At 36.6% G+C, this 19029-nt stretch overlaps 1 protein-coding gene across 2 annotated transcripts in view; it reads right to left on the reverse strand.

The window, feature by feature from the left end:
- Positions 1-6807, reverse strand: part of ASCC3 (activating signal cointegrator 1 complex subunit 3) — a 257561-nt gene extending 250754 nt beyond the window's left edge. For both annotated transcript variants that reach the window (XM_037520154.2, XM_054699051.1), the window contains exon 1: positions 6570-6807. The gene's annotated coding sequence lies outside the window, so the exon portion shown is untranslated. The remainder of the gene's footprint in view (positions 1-6569) is intronic.
- Between the last annotated feature and the right edge of the window lie 12222 nt (positions 6808-19029).

Here is a 19029-nt window from a genome sequence, read left to right on the forward strand (position 1 = left end):
TTTTCATTACAAATAAATAAAATCTGTAGAACAGCCAAACTACATTTCTTAATGAGTATAAAGTCAATAATTAGCTGTTAGTAATCATGGATCCTGGAGAATTATTAGGAGGGGAAAAACAGTCAAAATGATATAATGTAGGTTAGTTAAACAGGGAATAATGGAGTGGGTTGTGAAAGGAGTACAATTATAATTTAAGATTCAATACTTTAAATGGAAGTACATGCCCACAAACCATATCCTGAAAATTAAACTGGAATATTTATATTTAATTTTACCTTCTTAAAAGGTTGCGGTATAGTTAACAGTCAAGATCAGAATTCAGAAGACATCAGCCTTAACAGATATATCATACATATAATCCTCTTCTGTGCCATTTCAAAAAGGGGTGATTTTTCATAGTAAATCTTAAGAGAATTTTTACATTTTATTCCTTACTTGTGTTGCATCTTATGGTCATCAGCTGGTTAATGTAGTAGAGTCACATCACTGGTACACTTAATTATTTGAATAAGTTGAACACAATGGGCAAATAAAAAGTACAGAGACAAAAGTCAACTAATACTCTAAAATTAAGAGTCAAATGAATTTATGTGTTAAACAAGAAATCTGAAAACAGCAAAGTACAAAAAGAAATTACTAACTCATTGGGCATTGAGAACAAATACATATAGTGAGAACACTTGTACTACTATATCACATTTAACACATGCTTTAATCTGTGTGAAAGACTGTGCTATCGTGACTATCTTAACATTCTGATCTCAATTGTTTATTTCACTATTTATGAACACAAACTTAATTATAAAAACAGGGCATTCTTTTCCCTTATGCTATTAGTCAGAAATGTGCCCTGTCACACAATTCACAAAACTACATATTCTCTGTGTCTTTTTCTAAACTGAATTGTCACTTCCCTATTAAAGTCCATCCTTTGCTAGTCACAGCTCCCTAAACTGACAGACGTTTGAAAGAGTTTAGTCCATATTTCTTATTCCTTCTTACATCTTTTTTTTTTTTTTTTTTTATAGAGGCATGTTTTATTTATTTATTTATTTGTTTGTTCATTTGTTTTGTTTATACATGCACTGGGCACAGTCAGAAGCGCGGGAGGGTGAGAGAATTCACCAGAGCCAGAGCGGGGAGCAGAACAGGCAGAAGGACCGAAGTACACTGCTGAGGGGAGCAGCGGGCGGCAGGAGAGGTCTGCGCACCATGTGGGACCCTCCTCCGGTGGCCGGGGAGCAGCCGGGAATCGAACCGGCGCTGCAGAGGCTGCGGGCAGCTTCGCAACCCAGCGCTCTACCGCTGCGCCACCGGGGAGGCCCCCTTCTTACATCTTAAATTCTAAGTCTTTTTCTTAGCAAAAAAATTATATGTATTACATTTAAGGAAAAATATGTTGCAAATGACATTTCCTATGTTTTAAAAATTTATTTACTGAAAGAAACACCATGCTTCAAAAATCATCAAAACATTAGGAACATATTTAAAAATTTTGCTTTCTCTGATGTTTCCAAAATTACAGCATGAAACAACTTTAACAATTTTTTACATGGAGTTATTTTTCTAAAATTGTTGGTTAACAATTTTTACATGAAGATATTAGAAAAATCATTATTTATTGACATTTTGATAAAAATGCCATGTTTAAGTTGAACACCAATATTTATAAAAAGTTCATATAAGAACAGAATATAAAATCACTAAGTATTGGATGTTGTTTCTATTCTTTAAGTACTCTTCCACATGAGTGACTTCTAAACAGGTGAAGACACCTGTCATTCTACTTCAAATCTTGTATTTACCAAGCTAATCAAGGAGTCCCATTTCTTTTCCACTAATTCCCCTCATTATACCTTTGATTATATCCTGTCACATAGAAATATGTAGAAACATGCATGAGAATTATATACATGAGTTTCAAGGTAGTATACTGAAGAGGAGTGAGAAGTGATAAAAGGAAAGTAACTAGCAATATTTTTTAAAAGAAAAAAAATATGAAGGAAATAAGGTAAAATTTAACACTTGTTAAAGGTACATGGCAAGTATATCAGTGTCATGTTATTTTCGGAAATTCTCCATATTCTTGAAATATTCCATAATTTAAAGCTATAATTAAGTTATAAATATATGAATGCTAATAAGAGATAAAAAAAGATCAAACTGAATGTCTGGTAAATCAGACTCTGAAAACTCTATCAGGTTTATGAGAGATTAATCATCTGCACAATGAACATCTGGGATACTTTAATGTTTCCAACCATAAATTCCACTTGACCCAAATCATTACTACCATTTCTAATCCACAGGCTATTTTATTCTTAGCATAAAAGAAATATACTAAGTAGATAAATAACTGTTTTCTATTTTTTAATATCCCAACACTTGCCCCAAGAAGCAAATTGATGGATATAGCTTCAAAATTGTTCTTGCAAATCTTTATGTTTCCTCAAATATATGCATCTCAGTTCTTACAAATTATCTTCTTTTATTGGGCCTTAGTTTGTATACTGTGTTTTCATTCCTATTCTTCAAAAATATTCAGGCACAGAAACATTAGTTTCTTTAGATACCTCCCCTTTCTTGATCATAAGAGTTACGTGTGACTACTCTATCAGGACTACATTGTCCAGATTACACCAAACTCTGATGACCTACGATTGTGTTCATACTCCCAGACTGAAAACCACACAAATTTTTTTTTTTCCAGGCTGGAATCGGTAATTTAGGATATCAACATTTCCACTTTTTCATTTTTTAATCAGTGACAAAGTCTCCACTTTGCAAACTTCAGGTTGACCAAGAGAGCATTCACTAAAACTTCTGGATTCAAGTTAACACACTGACCAGTCTCACAAAGCCAGCATCCAGATTACAGTTTCGAGAAGAGCAGTAATAGTGTACACCTTATTATTCCCTGGCACCCTGCATGGTTCTTGGCCTGTGCCACGGAACTCAAATATTTGTTCAAAGGTGAATATTCAGAATTTTCTAGCAGTGATTGTTACATTCTCCCTTACCACTCCAATCCTCATAATACAGTGATAATAATTTTTGCAAAGCAAAGCTTCCTTAAGTCTTTACATAATGCTCAGAAAGATCATTTAGTGAGTCTCCCTGGTGCCAAAGTACAACTCAGAGCAGGTTTCATTTTAGAAAACACATGCACACTGAAAAAGAGGTTCTGAAATTATTTTTCAAATTGATTATCACCATCATATCAATTTCTTCTTATAAATCATTTACTGAATTTTATAATTAAATTTCTAAAATCAAGATGAAGGTATATTCATTTCTATTTATGCTTAAGAGTAGAATTTTACTTTTTTATATTCTTCCACCTAGTAAGCTTATTAGGTATGTACCATATTCATTTGCCATTAAGGAATTTTTCTAAAAAGACAAGTTGTCTCATTGGTAAGCAAGGATTTCCTCTCTTGGGATAGAATATAAGTTTTCCTTTATCAAATTTATATGCCATGTTTCTTAGCTACACACAACTGAGTAACTTGCTAGTCACTGATTTAGTTTCAAAACAACCTACCAAGTCTTTTAAACTGCTAGAAAAACTTTAGCAACTGCCTCTCTAGCCTCTCCATAATCCTCAAATAAATTACCTTCCTTCTTTTGGCGTTCTGGTTTAATAGAACAGATATTATCCGGAATGAAGAGCTCCTTGAATTCATATGGTTTAATACTGAAATTCTCCCACAATATGAGGTGGTTGCATTTTATCACTAGGGTGTTGCTTCAAAGCAGACATTTCCAGACACCCCTCCCTCCAGAAATTCTGATTCAGTAGTTTGACAATCTTTGGTTCCCTCATTAAATATCAAATTTCTCTTCTTCAATAAATATAATTATTTCTCAGGCCCCAACTTATTAGAATGTCCTGATACCTACATATTTCTAGTTTTTTAAGTTATGTGCTTCTCCTAATTTTCCATGTCAGTTCAAACCTTTGATAATGAGTGCAATTTCTAAGAATTCTCTTTTAAAGAATGAATCACAGAAGTTGAGGAAGACTAGTCAAAAACTTTAAAACCAGGAAGACAAAATTGGTATCTAAATTTACAAAGCTCCCCAAGAGTGAGTCTATTCAAGTAACAGGAGCATAGTTACAGAGATCAAACTGGAAGTTAGTGAAGGAGGTGGAAAGTGGTGGGGACTATGAAAAATGGATTTAGCAAGTCAAAAGAGAAAAACTCCCAGTTACAAAATAAATCAGGAGATGTACTGTACAGCTTAGTGACTATAATTGACAACACTATAGTGCATATTTGAAATTTGCTAAGAATAGATCTTTAGTTTTCATCATAGTAAAAAAAAATTTATGATGTTAACTAGAGTTATTGTGGTGATCATCTTATGACATACAAAGATCAAACCATTGTGTATCTGAAACTAGTATAATGTAGTATGTCAATTATAGCAACAAAAATTTAAAAAAAACATGAAGAGGCAGAATGATTTAGCGGCAAAAATAGAATTAAAATATCAATGAGTTCAGATGCCAATTTGGGCTTGATGGCAGAAAATCAGCTAACTTCTCTGGGTATCAATTTTCTGATTGATAAAATAAAAAGGTATTAAAAACAACTGTTATGCCACTAGGATAATCAATAGCAGAAAAATGACAATGAACAAACAGTAGACATGCTCAAACATACTCACACGCTCATCTACATGCAAAATGGAGGACTTACATGAGATTGCATATGTTGAATGAACATTGATATAAATCTTTTATGTTAGGTATAATACTAAGCAAAAGATACAAGAAATAAGATTCAATCATACTATAAAGTATAACTTTACGTAATGCAAGACATTATACATATAATGCAAGACACATTAATACCTGTATTTTGATGGTTATTAGACATATATTACTTTACACACTCTTGGTAATTATGCACTTTTTTTCATAACTGTTTGGCTAGCTAAAATTTCAATTTCAGGCAGGTATCTTCTCAAGTTGAAAACTGTGCCACATTGTATCAAGACAGAGTAAAACTAAAAGGGCTTACAAGAACTACCTCCCCATGCTATGGACAATAAATGTACTTTAATTAATAAGTATTATACATGCTCTTGATGAATAAGTTTTGTGTAATGAATCCTTATGAAGTGAGTTATTATCACATAGAAGAGTAATGTAAATATTGGGAAGTCTTTTTTTCAGATAGAAATTGATTTCCAATTGGGAACTATATTAAGTCTAAGCCAACTCAGCAAAAAAATAAAATTTAACTGGCAAACACTGGCAGGTATCTTTTTGATCAAAGACAATATCCAGCCATGCTGTTCAAGTAAAATGATCTGCTCTCTTTCCATGTCTGTTACATATAAATATTGACAATAACTTATTCTTACAAAAAGTCTTGCTTTGGTGAACTGGCATGAAGAGCAGCCCCAGTTAAACTCTCTATTAAAAGGGTACTGAACTACAGAAAGTTCCATAAACACAGATATATTTTACTTCCTAAGCCTAGTACAGTGCCTGGCACATTTGAAGACAAGAATGAATGACAAAAGAAAACTGTTCACCAGGGATCAAAAAGGCTAAACCATTAAATATTAATTCCTTCAAATAAGATTTAGCCTCCACTTCACAGATATCTCTCCTTTAAGGAGCATTTTTGTCATGCAAGACTATTATTATAATCATTACTAAAAATAAAATATACACGAACAGGAGCACAATCCAAAGTAAAATCAAAAGCTGAATTATCAACTTTTGAGGACAATGTAAATCAGAAAATTTATTTCAATCCGTGAAACATGAAAGCGGATGGTGGTGGAGATGTAGGCCAGTCAATCATCATACTTATGAAAAAAAAAAAAAAAGAAAAAATGATTACTAGTATGAGTACATGATACCATTCACATCAAACTTTTGGCTACTGCAAAAATTACTCTTCTTTTAAATCAAATAATAGCAAAATACCTAAATACATTGCATTCAATGAATAAAGTTAATGTGTTAATTAAGAAGACCAAAACAACTGCCCCGCCCACCCACAACACCTTTTTAGTGCAACACGCATTTACTTATTTCAAAATGACATCAAGACTCCACGAATGCTAAGTTCACCTACAACTGGCATCCTATTCAATTGATTTACTTTTCAGTGAGGGTATTAAAAAAAAATATACAAGGAAGCAGATATCTTTCCCAAAATCTCCATGAAGAAAACGTTCTTATGGCTTTGTAACAAAAAATAAAGGTAATAAAAACAAATTACCCACACAGAGGGAAGAAAAACCACCCCATCTGCTTATCACGCTGTAGTCTAACACCTGGGCAATATCTGGATCGGATTAATTTTTAACCCCTAAGCCCACCTACTGATTCTAGAGTGGGACAAGACTGTCAGCGACCCCGACACGCTTACAGGCCAAGAGAGGGCTGACAGCTCCGAGCCTGACCCCAGAAGCCAAGGAAACCGGCCCCAGAGGCTCCCCGGGAGGACTCGCCCGGGCCGCAGCGCCCGCGTCCCGCCCTCCTCCCGAGGCAGCCGAGCCCCGACTCCACCTCCCACCTCCCGCCTCCAACTACTCACCTCGCTCCGCGCTGGCTCATGCGCTCCCCATCTCCCGTTGGGCTCCCTCCTCCGTGCCTCCCTCCCTTTCGGTTTTATTATTTAGACGTCCCACGCGGCGGGGGAGCAGAAGGCCGGGCTGAGGTTGCCAGCAGGCAGCCGCGCCGCCGCGCTCCGAGCGGGACCCCGAGCGGGACTGGCGGGGTTCGCTTCCAGGCGCAGGGTACGGGGCGCAAAAACTGTCTGCCGGCCGAACTGAAGCACAGCCCCGGCGAGACGGGACGGGGCGGGGCCGTCGCGGGCCGACACGTCACCCGCTCGCCGCCGCGCCAACGTCGGCACGTCGATCCCCCAGGCCCACCCCCGGCGTGTGCGCGCGCCGCCGCCCCGCCTCTCACTCGCCCAGGCGCAATGGAGACCCGGGCGCGGGCGCGGGCGCGGGCGCGGGCGCGGGCGCGGGCGCGGGCGCGGGCGCGGGCGCGGGCGCGGGCGCGGGCGCGGGCGCGGGCGCGCGCATTCCAGAGTGCTGCTCAGGTTGGCGCCTTCTTCACCAGGCAGATTGGTGGCTTTGAACTCTCAACTTTCCAGGCCTTTTTCCCTGGACTTACTCAAGTCGGCTGCGCCTCCTCACTGCTCTTCGTAAGGTGAAGAGGATGAGATAATTCGTCTAAAGATAAAGGAGAGAACAGCTGTGAGTATGAAGAACCAGGCCATTGTCACCGTCGCCAGCCTGGGCTCCTGACTTCTGGACACTTCGTACATGGTTCTCCGGCCTCTAGTCCCACTTGCCTTAAACTTTTTGGATTCTCAATGTATTCTTCTCAAGTTATCTCTATATTCGGTCCTTTGCTTGGAAGACTCCCACGAGAAACAAAAAGTCTGAAGCTTCTTTGGCTCAATTGAAAGGACAAGAGTTACATTAAGAAAAATTAGCTGCCCTCATGAACTGTGTGGTGTATGTGCGTAGAATTATGGACTAAAAGCCAGACATGCAAAGATGGTATGAGTTAATAATACGTCGTGGCTCCCTATTTCTCTTCCAGTCTCTCTGATACTACAAGAACGTGTCTTGACACCCAGTACAACTGTGTTTTATAGGGAGGCAGCCAGTTGTGATCCAGTGTACACGCTTCAATGGCCAGATCATATCTAGGTTTATTGAACACTTTAAGAAGGCCTTATACATCTAGGTTTATTGAACACTTTAAGAAGGCCTTATACAAGTTGGAATTATTTCAGAGAACTGCAAAAATGATGAGAACTCAAAAGCGTGACCAGCAAAGAAGTGCTGATCAAATTCGGGAGTATTCTCATAGAAGAGAGAAAGCTATTGGTATTCTCTCCAAATATGTAGCCTTATCATATGAGGTAGATATTTTTCTTGGGGTTAGAAGAGATGTGGACTTGAGGCAAATCGGTTTCAAATCCTGAAAAGAAGATTCCCTTCTGTCACTAGCCACAGAACTTGTCTGCCTTATGTTACTTCCTAAGGTATCCTTGGGTGTTTCCACTACTGGTTTAACTTTAAGTAGAATCTGAAGATCTATTTAATAGAGGCTAGATAGATGCAGGGGGGGCATGCATCAAAAAAAGACCTCACTAATGGTTTTGTTAAAGTTATTGCCAAGCAGATTTGATGAGTCCATGGTCCCAGCCTTTAACGAATTTACACGTTTGCTTATGAGACTAGACAAATGCATCAAAAGGTAAATAATGCAAGGACACCATGTAATAAGAGCTGTATTAACAGTCAGTGCTAGTAATGTACATGACAGATTAGTCTCATCACAATTCCAGACACCCAAGGGAGAAGAAAAAACTTGAAAATAGATTGTGCCTACAACTGCCCTTTTAAGTAGGGTACTGCTTAACTACTAGCTACTAGCCGAATATAGCTATTTACTCTTAAATGTGATTGATTCAAATTGACATGCAGTAAGTGTGAAATACACAACATATGTCAAAGATTTAGTACAAATTATATAAAATATCTTAATTCATTGACTACATGTTGAAATAATATTGTGTGTAGTGGGTCAATATATTAAAATTTATTTCACCTGTTTAACTTTTTAACATGGTCTTTCAAAAATTTTAAACTAAATATGAGGCTTGCTTAATATTTCCATTAGATATTCTTGGCCTAGAAAGAAAAACATGTACTCTATTTTACTCTAAGAATTTTGTATGTGCTGTCTTCTTTGTAGTCTCAAGGTTTTCCCAAATGTTAATGGAAAGATAGTCTGGTGACAGGATTCCTAATGAAAAGAAGGAAGATTATCCAGAAGTATGTCATGAAAAGCCAAAGAAACAAGACTGCAGATGCATTCTATGATAGTGAGTAACCTGTTTATTTATAGTGAGGGTAGAGACAAAAGTTGAAATTATATGGGAATGTATCTGTAAGGAGACTCAATTTTGAAATTAAGGAATTTAGTACTGTACACATCAGGAGTTGGCAGTTATAAAATAAGATTTCAAAAGCACCTTGGCCATATTTAGTAGTGTGAATTGAAATTAATGTATGCTTGGGAAACAATTTTAAAATCATGGTACTTAAAAATGAATTATACCCAAATTGTTCAACAAGAGATTGACTTCTCTAAAGTGGTATACTTTATAGATATTAAAAAAAATATGACATGAATTTCTATTGCTTTATATAGGGTTATAGCCAAGATGTAGATTTGAGTAAAATAGTTCAGAAAACAGTATCTACCCAGTGTAATTCCAGATACAGAAAATTATTTTTGTGTGTGTATAACTAGATCATTTGACTCAGAGTGCCTTAATGTCTCAAAAACAGAAAATCTCAAGGTGTAAATGTTTTCAACATATTTGTAGTACAACAATGTCATCCATATTTTTGGCACTGTTCATCTTTATGCTCCATTATCCTTAGTGTGTCAGTCTTTCATTCTCAGCCTTATTACCTCAAGGCTTGTCAAAATATGTCGACAAGCTCCAATTTATCTTCCAGCCCATCATTTTCTTAGTTCTCCTTGAGTATGATGTCCACTGGGTCTTCTCAGCTCACCAGTGACCCACAGACTGAGCTTCAGTCTTTCTGGTGTTACCTAGTCTCTAACTGCTGTCACTATTTCTTTTGCCTACTCCAGCTTACAACATTGGGTCTGAAAATGTCATCTGTGCTGACACCAGTGCAGTTCCTTTCCTGGAATTGATACTTAACCTTAAGAGAATGCTGATTAATAAATAACCCAATTATAAAATAAGCTTCCCTAATCTTTTAAATAAATGATGTTGGGAAGGAAAAAATTTAATCACTACCATAGCATGCACTATTGGTTGTCTACCTAAACACCACTTCTTTCCTTATCCTTAATTAATAAAATTACTTTGTTAGGTCACCAAACAACTGAAGAAATGAGTTCTTCCCATTATCAGGGAAGTAATCCCATTTTCCTTTGAATAAGAATGTTATATATGTGGTCAAGCGATCAAGGGGCAGCAACTAGGGAGGAAAATACAATGTATTTTACTCAGATGGCAAATTAAATGCCTATGAAATACAAACAGATATTCCTGGGTTCATGATGGTGGAGTTGGCATATAATTTTCCTACTATTCTTTCCTAGACACTACTGAAGTAAAAATGTAGAAATAGAAAAACCAAGAAATAGACAAAAGAATCAAGATAGGTATGTTTATATGTATGTACTTATGCAAAGGAGTGGAGGATGGAGAGATGTAATTGAAATTTCAACAATTTCCTGGAAAACAAAGAGCAGTGGTTTGATTATTAATAATACCTAAAAATATTGCCTAAATATATAGTGAAAAAACTTTACAAGAGTTAGTTTCACGGCATGACAGAAGGCAGAAGTGAGAATAAGGACTGAAAGTGAGGATAACATTCTAACTATGATATAATGGAATCAGTCAGCACATGTATTTGCTTCTCTCCTCCAAACACACTTTAGGCACAGTTATCTGCCACCTGACAAAAACAGAAACCAAGAAAGACCCTTCTCAAAGTCTTCTCTGAATAAATTGCATAAATAGTGGAGAGGAAGTGAAAGCTTTTATGTTGACAACACAGAATGAAACCATTCTGGTATTCAGGGCCAGCGTCCAGAGTCAGCAATCTGCTGATTCATCCTAAAGTGAAGCCTGGTTATTGGCATTCCTGACCCTGCCCAACCTAACCCATTCATTTAGTCACAACTCCCACTAGAAGAGAAAACCAGAAGAAATCTATGTATGTAAGTATGTATGTATGTATGTATGTATGTATGTATGTATTTTCTATCTGTCCATCCATTTATATGAATATACAATAGTCAACTAGCAAATCAGGAAAATTACCATTATAGAAGAGAAAAAGATAGAAAAGCTAAAGGAAACTGATTTAATTTGTGAAATAGATGAGAAAAATTTTAAATACCATTCTAAATAATACACTCTGGTATGCACACCATATATCTGTAAGATAGAGACAAGGAACTCTGAAAAAGGAGCAACCAGAGAATGACATTAAAGACAAGATAAATAAGAAATTAAATGACCTACTGGAGATAAGATCAAAGAAATCTAGAATGCAGCATACAAAGAGAATATGAGAAAAGTAAGAGTCATGGCGGGCCAATCCAAGAGACTGATAATATTCAATTAGTAGATGAGAAAGAGATTCAAAAACTGAGGAAATTTTTTTAATTATGATTTTTTAAAGAACAAAATGAAGGATAAGTTTTGTGTAGATTACAGGTTACTAGAAAAAGAGACTCATACTTGAAGATGTTTTCATGCAATGTCAAGAATAGAAATTGAATAATGGTAGTCAAAAATAACAGTAATGATAATAAATCCTCAAGTGTTTAAACATAAAAGACATGTTATCAACAAAGGAATGAAAATAAGATCCATTGCATTACTAGATCCTAGAAAACAATGTCAGACCATTTCCCAAGTTTTAGTGTAGGTATTTGTCAGTCTAGAATTCAAATTATCAGTTAACTAGGAGAGCAAAATAAAGATAATTTCAGAGCAGCAAGGATGCAGAATGCAGAACATGTGATATTAAGTTACCAAGCCATATACTCCAGCAAAATAAAGGGGAAAACTAAGAAGAAAACATAGGATTCTAAAAAAGGCATACCAATCCTAGAAAAAGGCACAGAAAAAGTCCTTCAAGAAGGCTATGCATCGAGTCTAGAAGACAACAAGTGTAGATGGGAACAAGAAAAAGGAGGGTCAGGAAGCAAGGCCTTATGGGAGGAAATGTTGGAGGGAGGGGAATATAATAGAATAGAGGTAAGATAGGAAATTTGACAAGAGGTGAAGTCACAGAATGTAGTACTATAATATTATATAGAAATAAACATCAGATATACAATGATAAAACGGGGAAAACAGTATATACCCAATTAGTGCAGGGATAAAATGGGGTAGTTTCTCAAAGGAAATTCAGAAAAAAAATATTTTCAGGAAAAGGATCAAATAATACATATGCATTACACCTAGAATTGTGAGGAAGAACAGGAACCAGCAAGGGATTAGAAATGGTGTGTGTGGGACCTCCCCTGGTGGCGCAGGCAGTTAAGCACACAGCGGTTCGATCCTGGCCAGGCGGCAAGGGTCACACATGGCGAGCAGACCTCTCCTGTCACGCCCGCTGCTCCCCTCAGCAGTGTATTTTGTCAGTCTGCTTGTTCTGTTCCCTACTCTGTCTCTGGTGAATCCTCTCACCCTCCCGCAAATCTGGCCTGTACCCCGGTTCTTGTATGAATAAATTAAATCTTAAAAAAAAAAAAAAAGAAATAGTGTGTGACCAAAGAGGGAGGAGTTAGGCAAAGATGTATAAAATCTTTTTTTTAAGTCATCAACAAGGTTAACTCTTGCTTCAAAGTCAAGGTAAATGGATACTGAATAAATGTCTTTTGAAATTCCAGTAACTGATGGGCAGGGAATAGAGGGAAAGTGGGGTGGGGCGGTTACATGTAAGTGCCAAAGGAGTATTGTTGGTGTGTGAGTGAAGCATGTTCACATGATCAGGTGTTAAGTCAGTAAAATTTGATGAAAAAAATGTCAAAGTTGAGTATAAAATATGAAAGTTATGCTTCTTATGAAATGTTTAGTGGATGGATGAATATCGTTAACTCTTTTTTACAAGATAATAAGATATAATTAAATTTTTATAAAATATTACAAAATGTAGGCAAAAGCCTCTTTCAAGCTTGCAGTCGTATGTTAGGTTTTAAAAATCACAACATGCGGCCTCCCTGGTAGTGCACGGGGGTAAGCACAGCAAGATGAAGCAATCTGCAGCCTCTGCAGCATGAGTTCGATCCTCCGGCTAGCCAGGGAGCAACCCACATGGCGCAGCAGACCTCTCCTGTTGCGCCCGCTGCTCCCCTCAGCAGTGTATTTCAGTCAGTCTGCCTGTTCTGTTCCCCACTCTGTCTTTGGTGAATCCTCTCACCCCCCTGCACTCTGGCCTAGACCCCAGCTCTTGTATGCATAAATAAATAAAATCTTTATTAAAAAATAATAAAAATCACAACATGTAAAGTCAGTATAAACTTACGAAATGTAAACTGTAAGTCTCATAGTTCTCAGTGGTTACTTTAACTTGATATCCAATTGATTGCCCAAGTGTCAGGTCACACCCCAGCTAAGTGTGAGTATGTATATGAATACATGTTTTCATGTGTGTATGAGACTTGGGGGAAAGAAGATTAGGGGCAATAAGCTTCGTACAGAATCATATTTTACCAGCCTTTGATATCAGAAGCCAGATTTGACTTTCTTATAAAAGTAAATCATCCACCCAAAGTTTGGGCTTAAAGAATGTCTATTCTGGGCCTCCCCGGTGGCGCAGTGGTTGAGCGCTGGGTTGCGAAGCTGCCCGCAGCCTCTGCAGTGCTGGTTCGATCCCCAGCTGCTCCCTGGCCACCGGGCGAGGGTCCCACATCTCTCCTGCCGCCCTCTGCTCCCCTCAGCAGTGTACTTCGGTCCTTCTGCCTGCTCTGCTCCCTGCTCTGGTGAATTCTCTCACCCTCCCGCGCTTCTGACTGTACCCAGTGCTTGTATAAATAAATAAATAAATCTTTAAAAAAAATAAAAAATAATAAAAAAAAAAGAATGTCTATTCCTTAAAGCATTGTGTAGGAAGGGAAGAATCATTATATCCTAACTGGTCCCATTATATGATTGCCCCCAATGGATAAGTAAGGAAATTGATAAGCTATATATAATGAGACCCAAAATAGCAATACTTAAACAATAGAATTTTCCTCTCACATTTCAGATTAATGGGTAATCTTGGAATGGTATAGTTGCTTTCTTGATTTAGTCATTCAAGAACCCAGGCACCTTCTTGTTTCTCTACCACTAATAGGGTGTTGTCCTCATCTGATAGTCCAAGATGATACACGATCATGATAATGTTCCAACTAGCATTTAAAGGAAGAAGAGTACATTTCTTTGGGAACATTAGGTGAAAGCACACTTTTTACACACAGTCAAAATGGAAGGCAGACTGGGAAATGTAGTTTTATTTTGGGTAATTATAAAATCAATGAAATCATGAGTTCTATTACCATGATATATAAAGAGACATTTGGAGAGAAATGTTTAATCCAGAATACTCTTCCTTCTCAATTAAAACAAATATGCTGGTATTAAACAGATAAGGATAGCCTTTTTATCTGAACTGAGCCACAGGGAGCAAAATAGAATGTCAAGAATAATTTTTATCTCTTTCAGGCACATAAAAAGTGAACTAGTAAAAAATGGTGAAATAAAATCCTAGATATTAATTAAAGGATTAATTTTTCCTGAAGACTAAACTATTCTTAAACCTGTTTAATATGGTCAAAGTGAAGTTTTAATTCATTCTACCCACAAGTAATTAAGTATCACATAACCCACAATTTGTTAAACACTGTGAAACTTTTCAAAGAAAATTATTATCTCTATTGTCAAGAAACTTAGGAAGGAGCTTACAGTTTAAGTGGAAGACAAATTTAGTACGTGCAAAACTATTTGAGAACAATTCAGTACTGAGTTATATGATCCTTTAAAAGTCCAAAAGGAGTCCAAAATAAAGATAGGTGGGCTGCAGGAATTGAAAAACTTGTGGAAATAGCAAAAATTGAAATTGCATATAAGACCAATAAAAATTATTTACAAAACTTCTCAGATGCAAAATTATGAAAGATTTATATTTCGGATTGATTTTAGAGAGTAAAGACATGTTGAATTTTAAAAGCCCAAGCTGTTGCTGATGCATAGGCTAACAATGTCTGACTGGAGTTACAAACAGGTTTCACTCCTGCTTTTTGCTCTATTTGTACCCACAAGAACTAGCAAAATGCCTGATGCATATTGGAAACCAAGTGTCAAAAATTGTAATTTTCCTTTTGCATTCAGTGTTTCTCTTGCATTTTAATTTGAGGTATAGCTTTTCTAGTGTGCCAAAGAGTATACATCTTAATTGTACATTGCCATATACCACCACTACCCAAATCAAATTATAGAACATTTCCAACACCCATAATACTCCTTTTATACCCTCTCAGTCAACATTCACATCCCTTCACCCACTTCCAGCCACCTCAAAGTAGTCCTGATTCTTACTTCTATCAACATATATAGTGGCCGTGGTTTTTGAATTATATAAATGAAATCATATAGGGTATCAAGCAACATTTTTTCATGTTTTTGCTGCCCTGGCCTTGATGTGTGAGGCTCATTGATACTTGAAAGAGAGATTTTCCATCCCCCTATTTTAAAGAGATATTTTCCATTCTCTTTCTTATGGGAAAATCCCATAAAAGCATGGAGAAGATGTTTATTATGTAGTTATATACATTAAGTGTCAATGATCTTTAAACTTCAAAGACAGGTTATGCTTACTTTAAGGGTAAGCAAGGTCAGCACAACTCCATCCTGCTTGGATGACAGTAAGGTAACTTGCTGTGACTTTTACTTGAACAAGCCTGGAAATGCCCTATGAAAACTTCAGGCCTACTACAGAGTTAGATTCACAGTCCTTACAAATGTAATTACCCTGACTATGACACCATTATAACTTTGCAAAGGTGGGGCGGGGGCTCCCCAAACTACTTCGATTTCAATAGCTTGCCAGAGAGGCTCCTGAAAATTACTGAAAGCTGTTATACTTGTGGTTGTAGTTTTTAAAGGCGCAACCTACAGATTAAGGTTAGCCCAAAGAAAATAGACAAAGAGCAGCTCCAGAAGGGTTTTAAATGCAAGAATTCTCTTCTAGTCATGGAGATAGGACATGTTACTGTTCCAGCACTGATGTGTGACTGTATCCATGGAGTATTGCCAATCGGGAAGGTTCATCTGAGCTTGGTGTGCAGAGTTTTGGGTGGATGGGGAGCTTCATCAAATTGGCATGATGAATTGTTTCATTGATTGATTACCTACTTCGTTAATCTCAGCTTCTGTATCCTCTGATATTGTGTGACCCACATCCCCCACCTAAAATTACATTGTAGTCTTTTGGGAGGAACAGCCCCCAATCTAAATTATACCGGTATTGACAGTTCCCATTCTAAATCATATTGTTAGACAACCCAGCATAACCCAAAGCCCTCAGGCAAACTGCAAGGCTCTAAGAACAAAGGCCAGGCTTTTTCTTTGGGAAAACTCAAATTCTTTACTACCTACTCCTAAATCTTTGCTTCTCTTATTGAAAAATTTGTTGTATCCAAAATCTGAAATTAAATTGTCTCTTCAATAAAATGTTCCTCAAAAATTAATTTTATGATTATATATCTTTTAAAATTCTGAATGATTATGAAGCATCTCAACATATTTGACAAGAAAATTAAGAATGGAGTAGGAGTACTAACATTTTCTTTTTCTCCTAATTGCACTTTATATGTACATATATGTGTGTATATATAACTATATGTATATATATATTTATGAGTGTTCTACCAAGATCACTCACTTCTAATGTATTTTAATTAAAGTTGGGCAAGAGCTACAAAATAAAATTGAGAGTTTTCCAAAAGAATATAATACCACAACTAACAACGGATAAAATGCAAGGATTAGTGGCCACATTTCAATGACTTTGAGGCTTGGGGGTTGGGTAAGCATACAGGACTCTCCTAGAAGGTAAACTCCCAAAAATATCCATAGAAAAGTGAAATTATCCAAAAGTGTCCCTATATTTTGAACATTCTTTAATTATATAAATGTATGGAAGAGTCTTCACTGAGGAACTAATACCACTATAGTTTAAAATAAAATTAAAATATTTGAAAGTTAAGGTGCCATGTTATTAATGTCAAATTTCAGTTTTAGATAATTTTTATTTGTTATTTATTTATTTATTAAGATTGATTTATTTATTTTATTTATACAAGAACCGGATTACAGGCCAGATGCGCGGGAGGGTGAGAGGGTTTCACCAGAGACAGAGCAGGGAACAGAATAGGCAGACTGACTGAAATACACTGCTGAGGGGAGAAACGGATGAGACAGGAGAAGCCCGCTTGCCATGTGGGTTGCTCCGAGACCCATGGGGATCAAACCGGCCCTGCAGAGGCTGAGGACAGCTTCACAGCGCGGTGCTCAACAGCCTGAGCCACCAGGGAGGCCCTTTATTTTTTTGATAGGCTTAGTCTCTTAATGAGTTGTGACTTTTTTTGTTATTGTTCCTGATAAGATATAAGAATGATACAGGACTTCAGTTAATGAAACAGGCTAGAAACAGAAATACCACCTTAGCATCTTAAGCAAGAACTGAAGCAATTAGAGTCAGTTAAGTCACAGAGTAGGCAGGCAGATATTACAGTCATTCCTTGACCTGAAAGGGTAAAGTTCAAGTCAGAATAAGACTCTGATTTTTACACTCTCAGACTAAAAGCCATATTTAGCTAACTCTCTAGGATGATTTGAAGTTCCATTCATACTTTCATTCTATTGATAAATGTAGAGAACCTACTATGACTCAGCAGACAATAGCAGACAAGACTAACATCAGTTTGGCTTTTACAGATGATAGCTTATATTCATTGTGTACCTATCTGCTATTTGCCAAACATTTTTCCTGGAATTCTATGAGGGTTTATTGGTCTCACTTTCATTATCTGACGTAAGTGCATTATGAGCTTTCACTGGTGAGGAAATAGAATCTCTAAGAAATTGTTGATCTGCCTAGAAAAGAATGTCTAAAGGTCTCTTGGCCTACCCTTTAAAAGTGAACTTTCTTGCTATCAAAAGGCAGTCACCCATTGGAATGGACATAGTTCCTCAGTATCTGAAAAAGTATCCTGATCTATCACTTTCAGTTGCTAAGCTGCATACAAGAGCCCCATCTTTTGGCAAGATGTGGAATCTCATAAGGAAGGACTTGACCTGAGGGAGGACAGCCGACAAATGCATAAGAGCTATCTTACTCTTTTCTATACTGAATGGCTTATTATCCAGTATTCTAATGTTTTCTAGACTAGAAGGAGTTCCTTTACTTACAATTCTATTATTTGTTATTTTCCTGTTGCACACATAGGAAAATAGAAAGATGGAGACAGATAATTAATTTTACTGTATTAGTACTGAAGCTACAAGTTAAGTTTACTGTAAAATAAGTTCTTCCATAGAAATATGATGTTGAAGTCACCAATAGCTTATTTAAAATTTAAAATATAGATAAATTAATGAACAGAGAAAAAATGTCCTTGTCTGAACTCAAAGTCTCAGGTTTATAAAACTCTGAATATTTAAAAACCACTAAAGTGAATTTTTACAAAACAAAAGCTGATATATGTGCTCTATGAGATAATTTCTTCTCTTAAACTTTCAGAAAGACACAGCAAGAAGTTATAAATGATTATATAAACAAAGCAAGATTAAGCAACAATTATTACATCTATAGCACTAATTATAGTGCTTTTTTTCTAAAAGCAGAAATAGTACTATATCCTCTCATAGTCTCAAATTCTAGAAGTAGACAACTTTATCCTAGAAATAACAAGTTTGGAAGTTGAGGCCCCCACCCACAGGCATGAATGAGGGTTACCAATGCCACGACTCACATAAGTTCTAGAATTCCATCTTTTTCTGTTTTGTCACCTTCTAACCTAAATATACCACTTTAACTTCTCATACTCCTTTGAACCACTGCCATTTACTATATTATTTTTATTTGTTTCTTTACTCTTAAAACCAAAATTGAATCAAATCCATTGATACAGGGTTTTATAGGCAAAAATGTAGTTCTCTGTATTCAATCAATTCTATTCTCAGAAGGGCTTTGGGGAAAAAATAGAATGCTTAACCTTCCCTGAAAAAATTCTTCTATTTACTCTCCTGAAAATAATGTATTTATTATACCACCTCTAATAAGAACAATAATGTTAAGATCTCAAAACCTTTGCAGAGAGTGAAGACAGTTGCAAACAGCCTTCTTCAGAAAGCAATGCCTCATCATACACGGAAAATGTAGAGGATACATATAATGGCAGCAATGCCAGAGGCA

This window comes from Talpa occidentalis, unplaced genomic scaffold (genome assembly GCF_014898055.3).
Source record: "Talpa occidentalis isolate TD23 unplaced genomic scaffold, MPIMG_talOcc4v2.1 talOcc4.2, whole genome shotgun sequence".
In the NCBI taxonomy this organism is placed as follows: domain Eukaryota; kingdom Metazoa; phylum Chordata; class Mammalia; order Eulipotyphla; family Talpidae; genus Talpa; species Talpa occidentalis.